The following is a 20,676-nucleotide window of genomic DNA, read 5'->3' as shown; positions in this document are numbered from 1 at the left end:
CACAAGTCAAGAACATCTGTCCCTACACGGAGCATAGTTCAGTGGGAGTTTTTTCTTCTCCATAAAGGAAGTTTTTACTTCATGCTGTCACTCCTGGCTTGCTCTCTGAGGTTTTGCGGGGTTTCTTCTCAATATAGAATTTTTAAGACCTCGATTATTGATTAAATTGATTGAAATCTTTATTTTGAACATGCAGACAGTGAAATCAAAACAAAAATCAACCAACAAAATATAAGTAGTGGTACATAAAAGGTTGATAAGCAAACAAACAAACAAAGAAAAATATATTATTATTATTATTATTATTATTATTATTATTATTATTATTGTTATTGTTATTATCATTTATACATGCTCGAAAAGGAGTAGGAAGAAGTAAAAACTCATATACTCCTACTCTATCTCTATTCCTTATCACTATATATTATTATTTTATATAAATATCAATATCATAATAACAACAATAACAATAATAGTATAACAATACCACACATCCTTTTTTCCTATATACACTAATATGATAATACCCATTTACAAATTATCCTACCAGATATTAATAAAACTATAAAAAACAAACAAAAAAAACAAAACATATACATATATTATATAAATACATATAGTATTCTATATTGTCCTATATAGTAATATAGTAATAATATATCCATATTTAAACTAGATATTGTCAACACATATGTGGCAAGCCTCATTATGCTGGGCACAATATAAATAAAGATGGATTTAAGTGATTTTTTTTTTTTTTTTTTTAATGGTTGTTTTGGGATATTTTAACATGGGAATAATACATATTACAGCTTTAATAATAGTCTATATACTGCACATCATTTCCACATATTCTGGGAATGCCCAAAAATTAACCATTATTGGAAAGAAATACATAAAGCCATAGAAATCATTGTTAATACCTACTTACCTTTTGATTTCAGAACCATGTATTTGGGATACATTTCTCCAGAGGTCAAAAACATAAACAGGTACTTATTCCGTGTATTACTAGCTGCAGGAAAAAAGGGCAATAACTAGACAATGGATGACACAAGAAGAACTAACAATAAATAATTGGATAGACATAACCATGGGAATTTATAGGATGGAAACAATAACCTTCACTGTAAATTTGAAGAGGGATTTTTTTGTGCAACATTGGGAGGGATAGGTGACATATGTAAAGCCTTTGAGATCTGATTTTGCTGAAATGAATACATGAATATGAACCCAAAAATCCTCTAAAGAAAATATGTTTTTGTCTTTTTATTTATCTTTATTTATACATTGATTCTTTATTTTGAGATCCTGTATGCCAGGACCATGATGAGCTGCTGTAAATGGTTTTGTTTTGTTTTTAGCTTACCGGCTGACAGGTCGTAAGTTACTGTTGTCATGCGGCGTCTGTCGTTGTCTGTCTGTTACAAAAATTTCAATTGTCTTCTTCTCCGAAACTGCAATTCCGATTGACTTCAAACTTGGTATACAGCTTCTTTATGATGATGTCAACAAAATTTAGTGAAATTATTTGGATCCAAATCTTATTCTGGATTTGGTGCCACTTTGAAAAATTTCCCCATTATAAGAGATAGGAAGTGGATTGATGCAATAACTCAGTAAATATAAATGATATCCAGTGTAAATTTCTACAGTCCAGCCCTGATGGGGAGATGACCAAAACATAATGGCCACATGCTGATCAGGATCTTCTTCTGGATCCGGGAACTTATGGTAAATTTAACATGGGCTCTTACGGGGAAAAAATTTCAATAGTCTTTTTCTCCAAAACTACCGCTCTGATTGACTTCAAACTTGGTATACAGCTTCTTTATGATCATGTCAACACAAGGTATTGAAATTATTTCAATCCGGATCTGATTCTGGATTTGGTGCGACTTTGAAAAATTTTCCCATTATAACAGATAGGAAATGGATTGATCCATTAAATCAGTAAGTATCAATGATATCAAGTTGGAATTTGAATTTTTTTCAGATCTGATTGGAATATGACCAAAACATGGGCTATTTCTGTAATATAATAAATACACATAACTGGGTGATAATAAATGGCATATGGATACTTTTCCCCAAGGCTTTTAATTTGGCCGGTAAGCTACAGGGCCATTGGTCCTATTTTTTTTACACCCACTCTCTGGATGTGCATAGTTTGTGTATTTGTTTGTTTTTTCAATGTATGAAAAAAAAAATCTGAATTCTTTCAATAAAAACAGAATAAAAAAAAAAAAAAGTCTATTTATACACCGATCCATCAGTTTATCAAAGCACCTGATTTTGACATTTTCATTGGCCTATTTCTCTGCTGATTAAAATATTTTCTCCCGTCACATAATACTGCCAAAGTAATTCCACTCCCCTTTGATCATCTCCTGTAAAACCTAATGATGTGAAGAAGCCTTTAAGAGGTTACCCATCTTGAACTTTACGGCCCATTACCCCACACAATGTATGCATGTGCCAACAGTACACAGACGTCTTCCCATGAACAGAAAACCAGAGGAAGAGATTTCAGCGATATAGAGGAGGCGGTAAAAACGGTGATTCATAAGGTGGAACCAAAGACGAAGTGGAGCTGAAGTTAGTGCAAATATACTCTCACTAAAAGTCGTGTTTAATGTGCTAAAAGGAGAGAAAGCGGGTGGGATGGCGTATTTTTATATAAAGCGGGTATTTTTAGGATAACCGCATCAGATAAAACCTAACTGTTTGTTTTTTTGTTTTTTTTTTCATATCTGCTGAAGGTTGGCATCCACAGTGTTTTTATTCTACAATGTTGAGAAGGTTCGGGGTATCAGATGCAGAATCATAATATCATTTGCATCCCATTCCCTGTTAAATGCCAGATAACGCTCGCTATTTAATAACAGTTGAGTATGACAGTGTCACTATGAGTTGCAGTAGGAGTGCTAATTGCACTATTGCACCCTTTGGCAAGTGTCAACAGCCACTCCAGTGGGAAGGGGGAGCAAAATGAAAAAGATGTCTCCTGCAGCTATTTGGCAGTTTTTCAGGATCAAGTCTTATTATATCAGAAAGTCAAAGCCGACTGTAAGCACCAGAACAGAAACTACACAAAAAAAAAGCTCTAAACAAAGAAGGGGAAGAAAAAAAAACATAAAATTTTGTTAACATCATAGCATCGATGAACAAATTTAGCTGGACATCTTTTGGAGCCTTGACAAACATGTCCTTTTGTCCACGAAACTTTAAAACCGCCTAAAGAAAAGTGTTTGTTTTTCTTGAATTAAAAGGAGGACACAGGCTGTTATATTTAGATGCATTTAAATTTCCTGAGAGACTGTCAATTCTGTGCAAAGTGAGTTTCATAATGTCTGGTTTTATCCGTTCGTATAAAGCCGAGGAACTGATGAAACATTAGGAATGTCCTCCCCTCACAGCATGCAGAAACTCTACAAAAGACACATCTATTTTTTGCAATAATGAGTTTAGCATTGTGGTAATAATTACATCAAATATATCAATGGAAATCCAAACCTTATCAATGCCCTAGAAAGCTCCGTCAGACACGTTTTTGATCAGAAGGTCAAATCTTTTCACAGTTTCAGAGATGGGGGTGGGAAAGCACATGACTAATACTTTTCATCCTTTCAACAAGTGCCTAAAATAACTGAATGAGACATGTTGGCTTCGAGTGTGTTCTCCTCAGAGTTTCAGATTTAATATCAGCAGCATTGTCAACAAATCCAAATGTCCTTTCCACAACATGGGATGCAGATGCAGTCTCAATTATGTAACCGAAACGGGAAAGTGATAGCGTGATTCTTTTCAAGTAAAGGTTGACTTCTCTTTACTCAAGACATTTGGAAAATTTCTAATAATAAACAAAAGTGATGTTTTTTGCACAGTAACAAGACAAAAAAGAAAAGAGTATAGCCATAAATAGAATTATCTTGATGTAGAAAGTCATTATAATAGCAATAATAAGCCCTAGCATTGTCATGTTTGCTAATGGGCCCAATTCTTATCAGTTCGATGCAGGTTTTCAGTGTCAACACAACAGTTTTATGATGTCTGACAAAGAACACAGCGTAGACACACAAGAGGAAAAAGGGAAAGGGGAGTTTTAGCAAGGGGATTTGTTTGATTTTTTTTTCTATAAAATGGAAGGTCTTGCCCTTACAAAGTAAAATGGCTCAAAATGATGTGTTGAAAAGTGGCACTGTGTCTAAGAGCTTTTTGTTTTAAAATGCATCACTTCTGTTGTGTTTTCATCCACTGTACTCTGGTGTTTTAGTTTCCACAAAACATTTGACCTTCTTTTAGAGTGGAAACCCTGGGATGCATCACTGTTTGGACAAAAAAAAAAAAAAAAAAAAAAAAAAAAAAAAGCACACTTGGAAATATTGGCATACAGTCAGTGCCTACATTCACCGCCTGATTGGTCCCATCTGTAGCTTCTTGTCCTTCCCTGACTTGTTGCTTCTATATCGGAACTAAACAAGACATCACCAGACATAGATGGACTAAGAACTATAGATTCCAATCCAGTTTCACAGTGTATGAAAACAGAACGGCTAAACTGTGACTAATTCGTTTAAGCTTTACCATCACTGTGAGCCAATCATATCAGTTCCCTGATGTCGCTGAACATTCTCCTAAGGTTAATGACAGTTAAGACTAGGGATGGAAATTGATAAGAATTTAATGATTCCGATTCCATTATCAATTTTGCTTATCGATCCGATTCCTTATCGATTCTCTAAACAATTCATATTGGGTGAGGGAATAAAAGAGTACAGTGCATCAACTGTCTTTTATATTTTCATCTCTGCACAGAAAATATAACATATACAGTATGTACAAATAATAAGAACAGATGACGTCGGGGGGGTGTTTCAGTGAAAGTGAAATTTAAGACACTTTACTAATTCCTCTATGTCTCCCATTGTTGTGTACCTCATTTCCTTTCTCCTACCTTCAGAAACTTTTATTTGAGGGGGCAGGACATTTGTTGCCCACACCAGACCCGGGCCTGGATGACGGCCTGGTGTTCACTCTGCCACTAGAATCACAAGCGTCACTAAGGAGCGTATCAAATACGTGACATTCCTGTAAATGAATCACAAGCTGCGTGGACAAACGTTTGAGCATATTGGAGAGATTTCTCCCTTTTGAAGAAGTGGAAGCTTTGCAAGTGTTCCAAGTGGACCTGGTGTCGTATTTTTGGAGCGTTGCATTCTTAACGCCGGGTTGACTACGTTCTGACCAAAACAATGCAGCGTGCGTGTGATGTCATCATACATGTGCAACAAAGGCGGAATCGATAAGCACAGTCGTTAAGCAGGCAGGCCAACGATGCAGCAGAATTGAACTACTGGGAAACGGTTCTCAAGAAGAACCGGTTCTTGATTCCCATCCCTAGTTAAGACCGTTCAGCGAAGTAGATTGGTTTTCTGTGATGAGAGGGATTAATGACATGTGTGGTGAGTTTCCTTATTTTACCTTTAGTTTTGACAATATGACGGAATAAAGAGATGTAAATTAATTTGTCTGGTTCAAGGTTTGGCTTCATCATAAACTGTAGCACTGCCATAAATGGGTCTGCTGCAACACTTTAAACTCACAAAACAATCATTTAGTACGTCTCAGATTTTATGGAATGGGATCGTAATGTCCTAGTCTTTGTGTAGGATCATCATAACAGTCAACTGGTTGTTATGGAACCAAGAGTTTTCACTAAAATAACTCTTCAATCTACGTATGAACATAAGACTCCATTCAAGCAGATCAAAGCCATGCTTCTGTTACACCTACATGTCAGAATCTTCAAAATCATTGGGCTGTATTATGATACCAGCTGCAGCAGACTCATTTTTTTTTTTTTTTTTTTTTACTATTTTTCGCTGAAGGCTGTTCTCAAAAAAACACCATGCTCAGAAACTTGAAAATTGATGGGGAACTTTTTTTTTCTTTTTTTGAGCAGGTGTAGAAAAACACTGAAGACCAAGGAATGCTTAGAAGACTCTCAAAGTATTACACCTGAAAAATTCATTGGAACAAGTTCAGTACAGGAGATTGAAGGATCTAGTTTGAATGCACTTTACATTGTACAAAGTTTCACAGTCCTGGTGATCTCCAAACCTTAAGGACAACATAACAGATGCGTGTACACACCTTTGTAAAGGACACAAAAATATATAGTCTCTGAACCTTCAGCTGTAAACATGTTGTCAGCACATCCAGGTTTGTAAGAGGACAGAGTATATAGTAAAGAGTTCCTCACAATTAAAATATTGATAAAACCACCAGTTATGTTAGAATTTCTCCAACAGTAACATGATAAACTCGTATGTGACCCATGGGGAACGACGGGTTCTAGATGTGGTAGTTTTGATGCTGGGGAGAGTTGACTTTTGGGAAAATATGTTAGTCTATATTTTATAAGTAGTGACATAAAAAATGTTTGGTAAGTCATTCTTTAAAAAGTAAACAGCAATTAATATACAGTATTAATACCGAGGCGCGCCTGCACAGTAAAATTGTGAGGTACACACGAAGCACACGGAAGGGGGGTGGGGGTGGGGGTGGGGGGGTAGTTTGTAAGACCTGGGGTGGCGGGAATTCTCCGTAAGTACCAGGACGTACTTTATCTATCTCTCTCAGGGTTTCCTCATGGATTTTTTGAAACTGTGAGGGAGGGCTTTGTGTGCCATCCCCCCCAAAAAAAACATTATCACCACTTAAAATTTTCATAAATAAAGTATTTATTTCAGTGATGTAGCTTTATCTAATGGCCCAGTTTGCAGCCAAGCTTGGATCCCAGTCAGATTCCCTGTGCGGTTCTACTGAAATACCTCTGTTATGACTAATTTATTTGAGTTTAAAGAAAACCAGGCAATTCATGTTGGGTTAAGTTTATATTAAAAGGATGCCTTATTTATTTATTTATTTATTTATTTATATTTCAGTTGATTGTTAGTAAAAGAGAGTCATAACAAAGCTGATAATTATTAAGAGAAAACGCTTTAATTTAAGTAATTTTAGATTGTGTTGACAAAAGGGAAAAACTTTATACCACAGGTGTCAAACATGTGGCTCAGGGGCCAAATCCGGCCCGTCAAAGGGTCCAATCAGGCCTGCAGGATGAAGCTGTGACATGCAAAAATTTCACTGACGATATTAACAATCCTTTTAGTTCAGGTCCACATTCAGACCAATTCAATCTCCAGTGGGTCAAACCAGTAACCAGTAACTAATAACATATAAATAATGACAACTCCAAATTTTTCCCTTTGTAAATGTAAATATTTTCATGTATTTACACTAAAACAAAGTATAATTTTGCAAAAAAAATTTGAATAATCCGAACAAATATGAACAACTGGAAACACCTTAAGAAAACTAAGTACAATTTTAACAAGATTCTGCCTGTTACTAAATGTTTTGTGTATTTGTAGATCCAGTGTGATCTGTAAGTTCTAATGTACATGTGTAAATTATAAAATGAAGCATAATACTGTTAAAATGACACGGTTTGTTCATGTTCTTCACATCTTTTGAAAGGATAGTTTGTAGATGTAAACATTTTCATAATGTAAATTAACTTTTTTTGTCCTAAAACATAGAGAAAAGTTTGAAGTTGACATTATTTATATATTATTATGTTATTATTTTACTTGTCCGGCCCACTTCAAATCAAATTTAGCTGAATCTAGCCCCTGAAATAAAGTGAGTTTGACACCCCGCTTTATACTTTCTAGATGTGGAGTGCCAGTTACCCGTTTGTGCTCTGTAGCCGCAGCATGTTTTAGTATAAACGCACAGTTTGAGAAGAAACCCGCCTGGTTATTAAACACGGAAACTCCAACTACACTACAACCTCTTGGCATGCATGACGAAGCTGGGACTAAATGCGGCTTTCCTGTTTTTAACTTGATTTCCTGTCATGCAGTGTTGCATTTCTGGGATTGTAAGGCAAATGTATTCCAAAATGACTAATATCTCTGAAAATATCAGTCCGATCAACTTGCTGAGATATTTAATGTGGAGACGGGACTATTCCTCAACTGTAGGCCTTCCAGTATTATGATATAGATTAAACAGAGCTAGACCGATATATAGGCTGCTTGATATATAGAGTCGATATATCAGTTTTTTTCAATATCACCTTTTTTTTTTTTTTTTTTGAAAGCCGATATTGCATCAGTAGTAAAAAATGTTATAAGGTATTTAATCAGGCATCTGTGTGGGCAGCACTTGAAGTTCAGTAAATTTTAAAAGAGTACTACGTGTTTATGTATTAACAATTCCATTTATGTTGCTGCATAAAAATCTTAACTGAGTGTTTCAGTTGTATTTTACGGTCGGTGTGCTTAAAAAAAAAAAAAAAAATTGGTCTTAAATATTGGCCTCAAAAATCGGCTTTAGATATTGGCCATCGGCTGACCAAATTTTTTAAAATCAGCATCAGACGTAGAAAAACCCACACAGGTCGACCTCTAAAATTAAATAATCCAAAGCTCTTCTTACTATTATCGGAGTGTTACCGCTACAGTTCAGTCAGAAATTGCTATATTTTTAACAGGCTTCAGTCTTTGAATTTCCCATCTCTGCTTCTATACTCTTTGTCCCTTGTGAAGTGGAAGCAGCCACTGATTCTGGAAGTGTTCCCTCCCCTACATTTTCCATTCCCATACATTTTTTATGCCTTACCATCATCAATCGTAGGGAACAAAGGCTCATGGAATTTTCCCGGATTATGAAACAGCCGTGCAGACATGTGTTTGCGACACTGATTTGACTTATTTCGGCTTAATCTCTGGTGTTTTCTCATCATTTCATCATGACTGACAACAATACCCATGAGTGTCAAGAACCGTTGCCATGGAGTAGAAACAAATTCAGTCAAAACTGCCCCAGAATTTCAAAGTGCATATGATTAATCTACAGATTCTGTTTCCACTTCCATAGATGCACAATACAGCTGAATTTGTCAGTTCTGCACATTTATATTTAGCTTGTAATGCAGATGCAAAACTATGAAGGTTTACGGTTACATTCTTACTCAAATTCTGACTGAAAATTAGTTGTATTTATAAAGCAGTTTCACTTTTAACCTGTTCTGATGCGTGCATTTTTATTTTTATTTTTATTTTTTTCTGGTGGTTCTTTTCCAGCGAGCTGTAACTCTGCCATCAAAAAACCATCAATACATTTTCCATGTTCCACTCACCGGCTGCTCTGCATGGTCAAAATCCATTACTGAAGACGCCACACATAGAAACTACAGCAGAATGTCATCGACAATAAACAATAGCATTTTTGGCTTAATACGAGATGAGTGATTTCTACATTGCTAATAGTAAAATTAGATTACACCGTTAATTCACATCTGTCAAAAAGCAGCAAAATCAATCTCCTAAAGAGGTTTTTATCATGACCATTACATTGTCACAGAGACCACTTTAATCTACATCCTTCTCTCTTTGTGACTGATGCCAAAAGTCTCCGCCTTCAATCAGTGGCCAAAATACTGTCCGGTGGAAATAATGGAACAATAAACGTGTTTAAAACAATACTTAATCATATTAAGACGCATCGTGTTGGATGGAGACAAGCCTGGATTCAATTCCATTAAGTCAACATGAACACATTAGGTTCTTTAACAAGAGATTTTACTGATTTGTGTCAGTCAAGACAAACACACAGGCAAACATAAGTGAAACCTGACAGTAAAATTTATACTGCGCTCACAGCAAGTGTGCTAAGGCAGCATATTTAATGTGTAGCTGAGTCTAACGCCACCCATTGTTTGATCCACTAACAGCAACGAAGTAAAAATCAGGCTGAGATGGAGGTGGTCCGTGTCTGAATGTTCCAGTGTTGATAGGAGACAGGTGTAGTTCAGGGACATCCGTAAAACAGAAAATCCCAAGACACTGATGGGCCAAAACACAGTAAGGTCCCGTCAGAGAGTGAACTTTAATTGATTGCCATTCCAACATTTACTTCAATATAAAGTAGCTAAGGAGTGGTCCAAAAAATTTTTTTTTAAGATTCTCTGGATTAGAACCCTGCATTTGGTTCCATATCTGGCCAAATTACTTCGGTCCAAATTTTATGCAAATGAATTAATATTTAGAGGTTGCACAAGACACGTGAAGATTGCTCTATATACTATAACATAACTAGCCAAATGAGGAAGGCATATTAGAATAATTTGTAATTTTATTCTCAAAATCAAACTGCAACTCGCATAAAAATGTTACTTAGAAAGTCCAGCAACCACTGTTGCTTTATTGAAATTACAAAAAATTTTCCTGTGATCTTTGACAACTTGGACTAAGTACTGTTTGTGATCTTCATTTTTTGTTCGGCTACAGTTGAAGTCTTGAATAAGCTTCACCCGTCTTTCAGCAACATTACTGACAACTTCTCTGGAATGCACAATTTTAGCAGCCTTCTGAAAGTCTTAAGAATGTTTGTGGCAGATCCAAAGTTTCAAAGAAATGCATTGAGTTGGTGGTGACAAAATCCCTGATCTGCTTCCCTTCATAATCTGCTTGATTAAGGGCATCCCAACACTTTAGTGGAACCTCTGAAACTTCATTTTCCATCATGTTGTGAACCATCAGCTGCTTCTGCTCTGGTGTCACACTGGAGTCAAAGAATGCCAGGCCAACCAATTCTTCACTCCAGTACCACAGATGTCGGCGGCCTTATCTAATGCATATATTGCTAGATGAAGCACTAAAACCTTGGTTTTGATAGTACTGCTGCTTCTCTTAGCAGGTCAGCTTGGCTATACTGAAAATGCACAATTAGTCATTTTCCAGGAAACTTCCAGCAACTTGTGCAACCTCTAAAACATCTCCTTTTTCTTCCAAATTTTTTCCTAAATCATCTTTTGAATGCCAAAACCTAATGCAAGGTTCTAATTGAGGTTATCTGAAACTTCATTTTTTACCATGATTGTTGGACCACCCTAAAGTAGCTCCTCGTTTTGGATAATCCCTTATGGTCCAACTAAAGCAAAAATGAATTTGAAAGTAAAAATGTGGGTCATTTCGCAACACTAATCTGTCAAATTGTCTCTAAAATGTCCCGTCAGAGAGATTTCAAATACCGTGTTTTGACACTGATGCAGAACCATGTGAAGGTTAGTTTGACATTTTGTTCTGGTTTTACCACTTCAGAAAGCTGGCCTAAAAGTCCATACATTTGCATATAGACTGTATTACTTCTGACACTTCTTTTTTGCCATTGTGCAGTTGTTTCTAACAGGAAATTGAAGTCCTCAAGTGATCTTAAACCTCCCAAATTTGCCAGACGGATAACATACATTTGTGGAATATGTTTTGTGTCACTATGGTGTTTTTTTGGAAACAAACCCACAAATAAATTAACCACCTGAGGCAGATGTTAGGAGGTAAAATCACTGCCTCCAGTGTCCAGTGTTTCAAAATGACCACAGTTCAGCCTGAAAATAAATGAGTTTTGGTAGAATCTGACTGAACACCTCTGATTAAAAGTGGTAACATTGGGTGTTTTAATGATGCAGAGTCAATTTAAAAGCACAAAACTACATCACCAAAGAGGTGGGAAGTCTTAGAAAGAATTTCACACTGGAAGAGGAGATTTGAGCTATTTTCACTTTGCAATTAAATCTAATGATTCCATTCAGAGCTCAAAACACATTTTAGTGTTGTGTATCACATTAAAGTGCAACCCTTGAAGAACTAAACCAAAAGCATCTACTGATTTAACATGTTTAATAACTTCTGAACCACTAATCCTGTCAATACATGTAAATAATTCAGGTAAAATGCAGTTAGATAAGATAACTTGCTTAGAGGAAACGTTAAAAGTGAGAGAGCAATTCAATAGAAGTTGCCACAAAACAGTTGGTCTTTAAGAGTTAACTACCACCAATATTTAATGTGAAGGAAACTGGTCTAGTGTCAGGAGTTTATGGGACATTTGGAGGCATCTCTGTCTAAGTTTTCGGTTTGCTGTAAAAGGAAAAAAGAGGGGAAATTGAGCCATACAACAAAAGAGAATCAGCCCAGAAGCATATGGATAGCGGTTAGGGACAGTAAAAGCAAAAATACTAATCCAATATTGTCAGTTGCAACTATTCCAGACACTGTGCTATAAATGTTGTGGTTTTCTAAAAGATACTGGAGTCTCAAGTCCACCTCAAGTAAATCCCTATTTATTTATTGCTCAGACTGAACAAAAAATAAGTCAGCTAAGTCAATTGTAGTAAATAGTGTGTAGCAGGTACAGGTGGAGTGGAAACAACAGCAGAGCAAACAGTCTGAAACTGTGGATGGAGAAGTGGTTTATATGTTTCTGTTCCTGCTGGTGAATGGACTTGGAAGGAAGTCATGGACTGTCATGTGACCAAGAGTACAGGAGGTGAGGTTATAAACTGGCACGTGATTGGTCGTCAGCAGTGCAGGTATCAGTGATGGTGCACTGTTTGATGGTGGTTCTTCAGCAAATTCAGTGGCAATAGCTGGAATATAAACGTTTACCCTTGGTAGCATGATGATTATATTGAGTTATATTATTAGCTCTGCCAAGGAGGTTATGTTTTTGTCAGCGTTGGTTTGTCTGTTTGTCTGTCTGTGTGCAAGATAACTCGAAAAGTTATGGATGGATTTGGATGAAAATTTCAGTAAATGTAAATACTGGCACAAAGAACAAATGATTCAATTTTAGTGGTGATCGGGGGTGGGGGGGCCACGGGGGCCCGCTGATCTGCCTTGGCGGAGGTCTGTGCTCTCAGAGTGCTTTTCTAGAAAAAAGAGCGCAGACCTCCGCCAAGGCAGATCAGCGGGTCCCCGTGGCCCCCCCAACCCCGATCACCGCCAAAATTGAATCATTTGTTCCTTGTGCCAGTATCAACCTTTCCTGAAATTTTCATCCAAATCCGTCCATAACTTTTTGAGTTATCTTGCACACGGACAGACAGACAAACAGACAAACCGTGGGGGTGGGGGGGGTGTCACTGATTTGCCTTGGCTGAAGTCTGCGATCTCCGAGCGCTTTTCTAGTCATTACTTTTTTGTTTTTGTGGGGTTTTTTTTTCGGTTTTTATTTTATCTTGCAGTATTATTATTATTGTTAATGTTGTTTTGTTTGACTGTTAAGTGAACTTAAGAAGGTAATATCAGGGTGAATCATATTGTTTTTATGCTTGTAAGTGGATACTGTATATCTGTTTGGAATCGGAGGAACCCAGGAAGAGTAGCTAATATCCTGCATCAGCTAATGGGAATCCAAACAAACAAACAAATACATAGTAGTAGATTTCATTTGCAGATCAGTGCTTCATGTTGTTGATTGGATTTCAGCTGAGTTGCTAGGGTTAATGCCATTCTGTATTTATTTGCATTCAGTGCTAAGGCTAACTACTGACTTTGTTGTTTTGGTGACAATCGATCACATGTTAAACCACGGTCAAATCAAAAGCCCCACATCCAGTGTTTATGGTGGTGAAGTGATTGGCACTTCCTTTTTGCCTGTTCTCTCTGTATTGTGTGTTTTTCTTTCATTCTCTGGTTTCTTTTGCCGTCTGGATGTGGTCCCCAAGTGCCTTCAGTGGCAGCTCACTGCTCCTAATGTACCAAATGCTAATGCTAATGCTAAGTGTTGCGTATATTAGGAAGTGTAAAATGCAGAGGATGAATTTCCCAGTGGGGATAATAAAGTGAGTTAATCCTAATATCCTTACAGTGAGCAGCCTTTAGCTTTGATGACAGGACACATTCACCATGGTTTGCTTTATGCCACTAAATGCAGTGTAACAGCAACCTTTTAAATGTCCACGGTTGGATTCGTTTCTGGCCATGGTCTTGTACTGATGATGGACAGCTGGATCACTATCAAAAGTGTCCATCACATCCTAAAGATTCTCAATGGGGTTCAGATCTGGACTCTGTGGTGTCCAATCCATGTCTGAAAATGCTCTTAATTTGATCCAATGAATCCTGGGAATGTTTAAAGCAGCGTATTTTTCTTCAAATTTGTAAAACCCCAGTGATAGCCTAATTATCACTAACCGTGTTTATGCACCTAAATCACTTCTTTCACAGTGACCAACTTTGAAGATGACTCCATCACAATCAGTCCATTTGTTTACATACCAAACAGATACGTCACTTGGGCCTTTTCGGAAATTGTGTCACAAAGTGCATTGTGGGAATGGGAATTTCATGCAGCTGCAGCAGCAACAAACACAGAGGCAACAAACAATGAAACCATGTCCACTACTGGGTCAGAAGAATACAGGGTGTGTTATCAGGGAAAACAATACTTAGACATCAGTTTCATGGCATTTTCGGAATATGTCATTGTGTAGACTTATTGTACATGTACTGTACGGAGTGAGTGAGGGTGAGGGCCTGGCCATACACTGTACGCTTGTGAAGCGTGTATTACACTGGTCAACAACAAATTAATTGTTTAAGTTTCTTGAGCTGATTTAGGATAATTTTGGTGTGCTGAATCCAAAAATCACATTAATTTTGCTCAATCAGGTCAACTTTCTGAACTATGCTACATATTGGCTTTTTAACAGTTTTGCTTACATTTATGGGCATTTTCACATCAAATGATACAAAATTCTTTCATATTTCTTGCAATAAATGAGTTCTGAAGATTTTACTTTTGCCAATTTATAATTGTTTTTTTTAATATTACAGGTGAATGAAATGGCTTCGACTAGAAGATCTTGCAAAAATAAGCCTGATGTATTCTGCTACATCTGCGGTGAATACACCATTGTACCTAACAGGAATCAAGTCACAAGTTTCATGAAGTGTGCTTACCGATCTTATTTTGGTATTAATTATTATATTTTGTGAGAAGATCAAATTTTTCAAAATCAAATTAGCAAAAAAACCTGACCTGATTGAGAAAAACAGATGTCATTTTTGGATTTAGCGGTGCAAAATGGTCCTAATTCAGTTGAAAAAACCTAGACAACTTGCAAAAAACATTTTTTTGTAACCCAGTGTTATAAACCTACACAATGACATATTCTGAAAATGCCATGAAACTGATGTTTAAGTATTGTTTTTCTAAATCACATTATAAGATGACAGCTGACTTACGGTGATTCCTTCCATTTCTTCGGACATGGTTTTATTGCTTGTTGTCTCTGTGTTTGTTGTTGCTGCGGTCGCGTGAAATTCCCATTCCCACAATTCACTTTGCGACAAAATTTCCAAAAAGGTCCGAATGACATATCGGTTTGGATGTAAACAGACTGCTTGTGATGGAGTCATCTTCAAAGTTTTTCACTGTGAGGGAAGTGATTTAGGTGCATAAAAGAAAGACTAGTTGGTTAGTGGTAAGGAGGCTATCACTGGGGTTTTACAAATTTGAAGAAAAATAAGAGATGAAAGTCATATGCTGCTTTAATCTATGTGTTTCCTGCAAATTAATAACAGTCTAAGCCAGTGTTTTCCAACCTTGGGGTCAGGACTCCATGTGGGGTCGCCTGAAATTTCTAGTAATGGATAAAAAAAAAGAGCAAATAACTCATTAATAAAAAAAATATATGATGAGTTGAGAGAGACAATCCCAATCCATAAAAGACATGACAAACTGTGAAGCTGAAACTGAAGCACTGTGGTTCTGTTTATCTGTCAAATGTTCATTGTGGTCAGTTTCAGATGCTGCAGCTCTTTCATAATTCATAGTTTGAGTTCTTGTTTGTTCAGTATTAATTGTCAGCCTTGTAAATCCAAGCTGGACTGACTGTACATATCCTGACCAAGGAAAATCAAATTCTCCCTTTGTGCAGTAATTGTTAAAACTCTTTGACATATGAAAAGGAGGATTCAAATGCACGACTCACAAAAATTGAAGGTTTTAACAAAAGTATTTTAATAATGAAAAAGTGAATAACAAAAAGCACTCTCAAGGAGGATATATCAAACTAAAAATCTCTTTGGTGTACAAAAAACTCTCAGAAAAACTTGAAACAAAAACCTGACAAACGTGGAAAAAACCTGGTTGGCCGCTTGATGTGAACACTGACGGAATCAGACGAACTGGAACAAGACAAAGGGAGACAGGACTATTTATACATGAGGTAGGGGAACACAGGTGACAACAATCAGGGGTGGGGCTAACAGTCACACTGGTGGGAAAACACATAAAGGGAGGAAGTCAGGGTCTGAAACAAGAGGGAAGAGATGAGTACAAAATAAAACAGGAAGTGCAAGATGGGACAAAATGTGAACGACTCTAATTTAACAAAGTGACTAATCAAACAAAGACAAAACACTGAAAACCAAAGATGAGACATGAAACACTAAACATTAACATGATTAACAAATCTGACAAAACATGACAATAATCTACACCTGGCTTTTCTGCCTCTGTCCATAATAATATACATTATATAGACTAAATGTTGGCTAAAATTAACATTTATTTGCAACATAGTATTGCAAACTATTACATGATCAAAAATGAATTAATTTTAGCCCAAAAAATGTCTTTGTTTTTAAATGTCTGGGGTCGCCAGAAATTTGTGAAGTTAAAATGGGGTCATGAGCCAAAAAAGTTGGTCTAAGAAATGAGAAGCTACTCATTGCATCAGTTAAGGTTAAAAAACTTGTTTCCACTACAAACATATTAATCACTAGAGTAATTATCCAGTGGATGGATGGATGGATTGATATGCAGACTATGTATGTTCCATTTAAAATTAAAAAATATAACATTTGTGAAGGTAATGATATGCAAGATAAGTATAGTTGTATTTTTCTTCTATGTTTTCAGTATGAAATTACAGGTCTTCAGAGTATTGATGTTGTGAAGCTGTGTTTATCGGGTCGTTCCCACCGTATACAGCAGCCTACGTATCCTGAGGACAACACACTCCAGTTGGAAACCCCTTGTTTCTGTCAGCTGGTCTGGCTCTCGGCTCTTGTGTCAGAAAAGTCGGCAAAACATGTTTTCATCTGCTGAGAGCATCCTCCACACAGACACTCTGTGGTGTGATTTTATAACAGTATGACCAGAGGAAAACAGGGATTTTCTAAGGCTCTGTTAAAATCTGAAGCCATAGATCATTTAGCTGAGGCGTTAAAGGGACTGTTGTAGATGTAAAGTGTGACTCATATACAGTATGGTGAATCATTAGCTTCATTCTGTGTGTGGGGGGGGGTCAACTGTATGTAGTGTAATGAAAAACTGATTTTTATGTAAAACACTGAGCTGTACTGAAGAGGAAAATATAAAAGGCAGCAATATTCAGAAACATGTTAGCAACTAAGAGTAGATTTATGAAGGTCAGAGTAGTTTATAGTCCTGTTTGAGGGATTAAAAAAAGGCACTATGTTGAAAAAAAGGATGTCATAGATGAACAGTTTGTTGGGATCTCTGGGAGAAGTAAGTAATATTATTTAGAGCACTTTTCCAACCACAAATTAAAAAATACAAATTAGAAAAGCAAATAATTCACAATATAAATACAAGACTTTGATTTTATGGTATGAAATTAAAGACATACATAAATACAACATAAAATCTAATGGCACGCACATAAAATGCAGTCAGTTCTTTTTAAAATACCTATTAAAATGCAAATAAAACTGTAAAAACCCAAGGTATAAAAGTTGGTATTAACTCTTTCCCCGCCAGAGCATTTTCCAGTGAGTTGGTAGCCAGCGCCAGCCGTTTTGGTCATTTTCACTAATCTTTGGAGGCTCACTGAAAATGTTGTGTTAGGAGTATGTGAACACTGAATACATCAAAAGAAAGAACAGAACTTCAACTTTTAAACACAAAAAACTATTTTATTCTATCTTTATTCGTTCATGAGATATAAACATTTGAATATTGGTCATTTTCAGGAAAAAAATGAATTTTGAGCAAAAAGCTGAGAAAATTGCATTTTTTTCAAAGATATTGATTTTCAAGAGAAAACTGATTTCCTATTTACATTTTTGACTCTTTCTTATTTACCAACAGTAACGCTGTCTTCAAAATCACAAAATAAAATAATAATAACAGCAATAATAGTAACAAACAGCTCTAAGATATCCCATCATTCCACAAAATGTTAGGGGAATCCACACCAAACTTTAGACCGAACATCTTGTAAAGCACCAGGTTCCTTCTAAACTTTGCACATTTACATACATCAGTTATAAGTCTAACACATAGTAGTTTAGCTTTTGGATATAAACACCTCAATATTCCTCATTTTCAAGAAAAAAAGAAACAAATGCACTAAATACTGTAGATTTCTGGCCTTTGGCTGCACCAGGTCCTCCTGTTGGACCAGCTGCTGTGTTTGATCTGTAAATAATTCTATGGACATCTAGTTATTTATCTCTGTATGAATATATGTATTTATTTATTTCATACAAAAGCCAAATCCAACAGTGTCTTCCCTGTGTCCTGCTGACATTCTACAGCTGAATATGTTCTGTGTCCTCAGTCTGAATCTGAACTCACTCTAACAGATGCAGACTAGCTTTCCTTTGTCTTGTCCCACGTCTGGTTGTCTGTCTTCTCCTTGAATGTCCACTAGAAATGTCTCTTTTCTCTTCCTCCTGTCTGTCATTTTCTCCGTGTCGCTCCGTGCCCCCCCCCCCCCCACACCCGCACCTCCGTGTCGGACCTGAGCCGCTCCGTGTTTCCCGTGTTCCGTGTCCGTCTCCCTCACCTTCTATTTCTCCGTTCCTGTCTCTAAATGGTTCTTCTGTAGCTCCATCATATATTGAATTGTCAGACTCTGTCTCCATAATCATCTTTAAGGCTTTTGAAACTGCGCGCGGTTCCTGCAGTCTTCATTTCCTCATTCAGTGACTGCCGCTGGATGCGTTACCATGGGATACGGAGACTCCAGTGCAAAAACGTTAAACCCGGCCCGTCATTTTTCCGAAAAAGTTGCTTAATTGTTTGTTTTTGGACTAAGGAAAGTAATTCACATGATCCACAACACCTCCAACTACAGTATAACAGTGAAAACACGGATTGACGGAAAATCTCGTCATTGGCGGGGAAGCGTTGGGAAGCAATTGACGGAATATCTCGTCAATGGCGGGGAAAGAGTTAAGAAAACTCTTAAAAATCTTTACTGATTCCAAAAGCCTGATTCTGAAAGGGGGAAATAAGTGTAAAAATAGGAGTGAATCCAAGCATTGGAGAGAAAAAAAGTGTTCAATGCCAAGAAGGAAATACAGAAAAAGCTGTATTTATGTAGATAATTCCTGAAAAAACACAAGAGCCAACATATTATGTCTTCGAGCAGTTTTCATCAGGCCAACTTTGACTGGATTCTTGCCCTGGTTTACCATGCTATTGGTTTGTTTGTTTATTTGTTTTCCATATCAGGTGATTCCCTTGAGTGACAGAATTTGACACATTTGGAAAAAAGCCAGTTTTTAAGAACATATAATAATAATAATAATAATAATAACAATAATAATAATAATAACAGTAATAATAATAATAATAATAATAATAATAACAGTAATAATAATAATAATAATAATAATAATAATAATGCATTGGATTTCTATAGTACTTTTCAAGGCACCTAAAGCGCTTTATACTGTATTATTGATCCATTATTCATTCACTCACACATTCACACACAGACTTTACTCTGAATTTTTGCACTTGTGCTTTCCAACTTAATACTTATTCTCATAATGTCTTTCTGTTTAACACCATGCAGAAATACAGATGAACCTGCAAGTTGTATTTTAACCCATAAAGACCCAGCGTTACTTTGTAGTAGTTCCCAAATGATTTTTTTCCTCTATTTAACCTGTCTTAAGTGTTTTATCACCATTTATTATAATATTACCCTCGTATTTTGCTTTGTTTAAGTGAATATCTGATACTTTCCTATGTTTAATTTACTGATCGTATGGATGTTCATAAAAGCTCAGATTTAAGTTGAGGGTTATTATATTAGAAATTGAGAAAACTGAAGAAAAAATGACTTTATTACCAAAGATATCAATAACTGAATATAAGCCAAGTGTCTCAGTCAACTGTCATTGATCCAACTCCATTGGTTTTACTGGTGAATAACTGTTGTAGAAAATGACAGTGTTTCCATGGTAATTACAGAGCCTCTGAACGTCCAAATGGGTCATATCTGATGACCATGAAAAGATGGCAAACTGCATTTTACACCAATTTAAATAATACTGATACTAATAATACATGTATTAATAATATTAGAGGATCAACGGGTATTAAACATTTTAGATTGATATATGATTTTGGTCGCCAGTGGCTGTTTGGGTCTTTATTCTTGTAAAACCTGAACCATTAAATCACTGACAGAAAATTCTAGTTCTTTGAAACCAGAGCCTTTACTGGTCCTTCTGAACAACCAAAAAAAAAAAAAAATCTAATAACAGTTTCCTTGCATGAGTTTCAGTTTTGTATCATATTTGATACATCAGGTCTCAATGCTCAAATATTATTACTTTTGAACAAAAACATAAAATAACACAAAAGTGTCCAACAAATTGGTAATTCTTTTTCAAAATTGGCAAAGTTCTGCCTCCTTCCTCATTAACCCTTTCATGCACGAATAATGAGAACCTTAATCAATTTTTTTTCCTGAGTGTTTTTATTCCTCTTTGGGCATGAAAAAAACAATGCGATTGAAAAAATTCTTCTGAAAAATAAATAAAATAA

At 36.2% G+C, this 20,676-nt stretch overlaps 1 protein-coding gene across 2 annotated transcripts in view; it reads left to right on the top strand.

Moving 5' to 3' along the window:
- lrrtm4l1 (leucine rich repeat transmembrane neuronal 4 like 1) overlaps positions 1-20,676 on the top strand; it is a 179,817-nt gene that overhangs the window by 117,835 nt on the left and 41,306 nt on the right. The gene's annotated exons all lie outside the window — the stretch shown is intronic.

This window comes from Sphaeramia orbicularis, chromosome 12, assembly GCF_902148855.1.
Source record: "Sphaeramia orbicularis chromosome 12, fSphaOr1.1, whole genome shotgun sequence".
NCBI lineage: Eukaryota > Metazoa > Chordata > Actinopteri > Kurtiformes > Apogonidae > Sphaeramia > Sphaeramia orbicularis.
The sequence above is the reverse complement of the archived record's forward strand: the minus strand, read 5'-3'. Positions and strand labels throughout refer to the sequence as shown.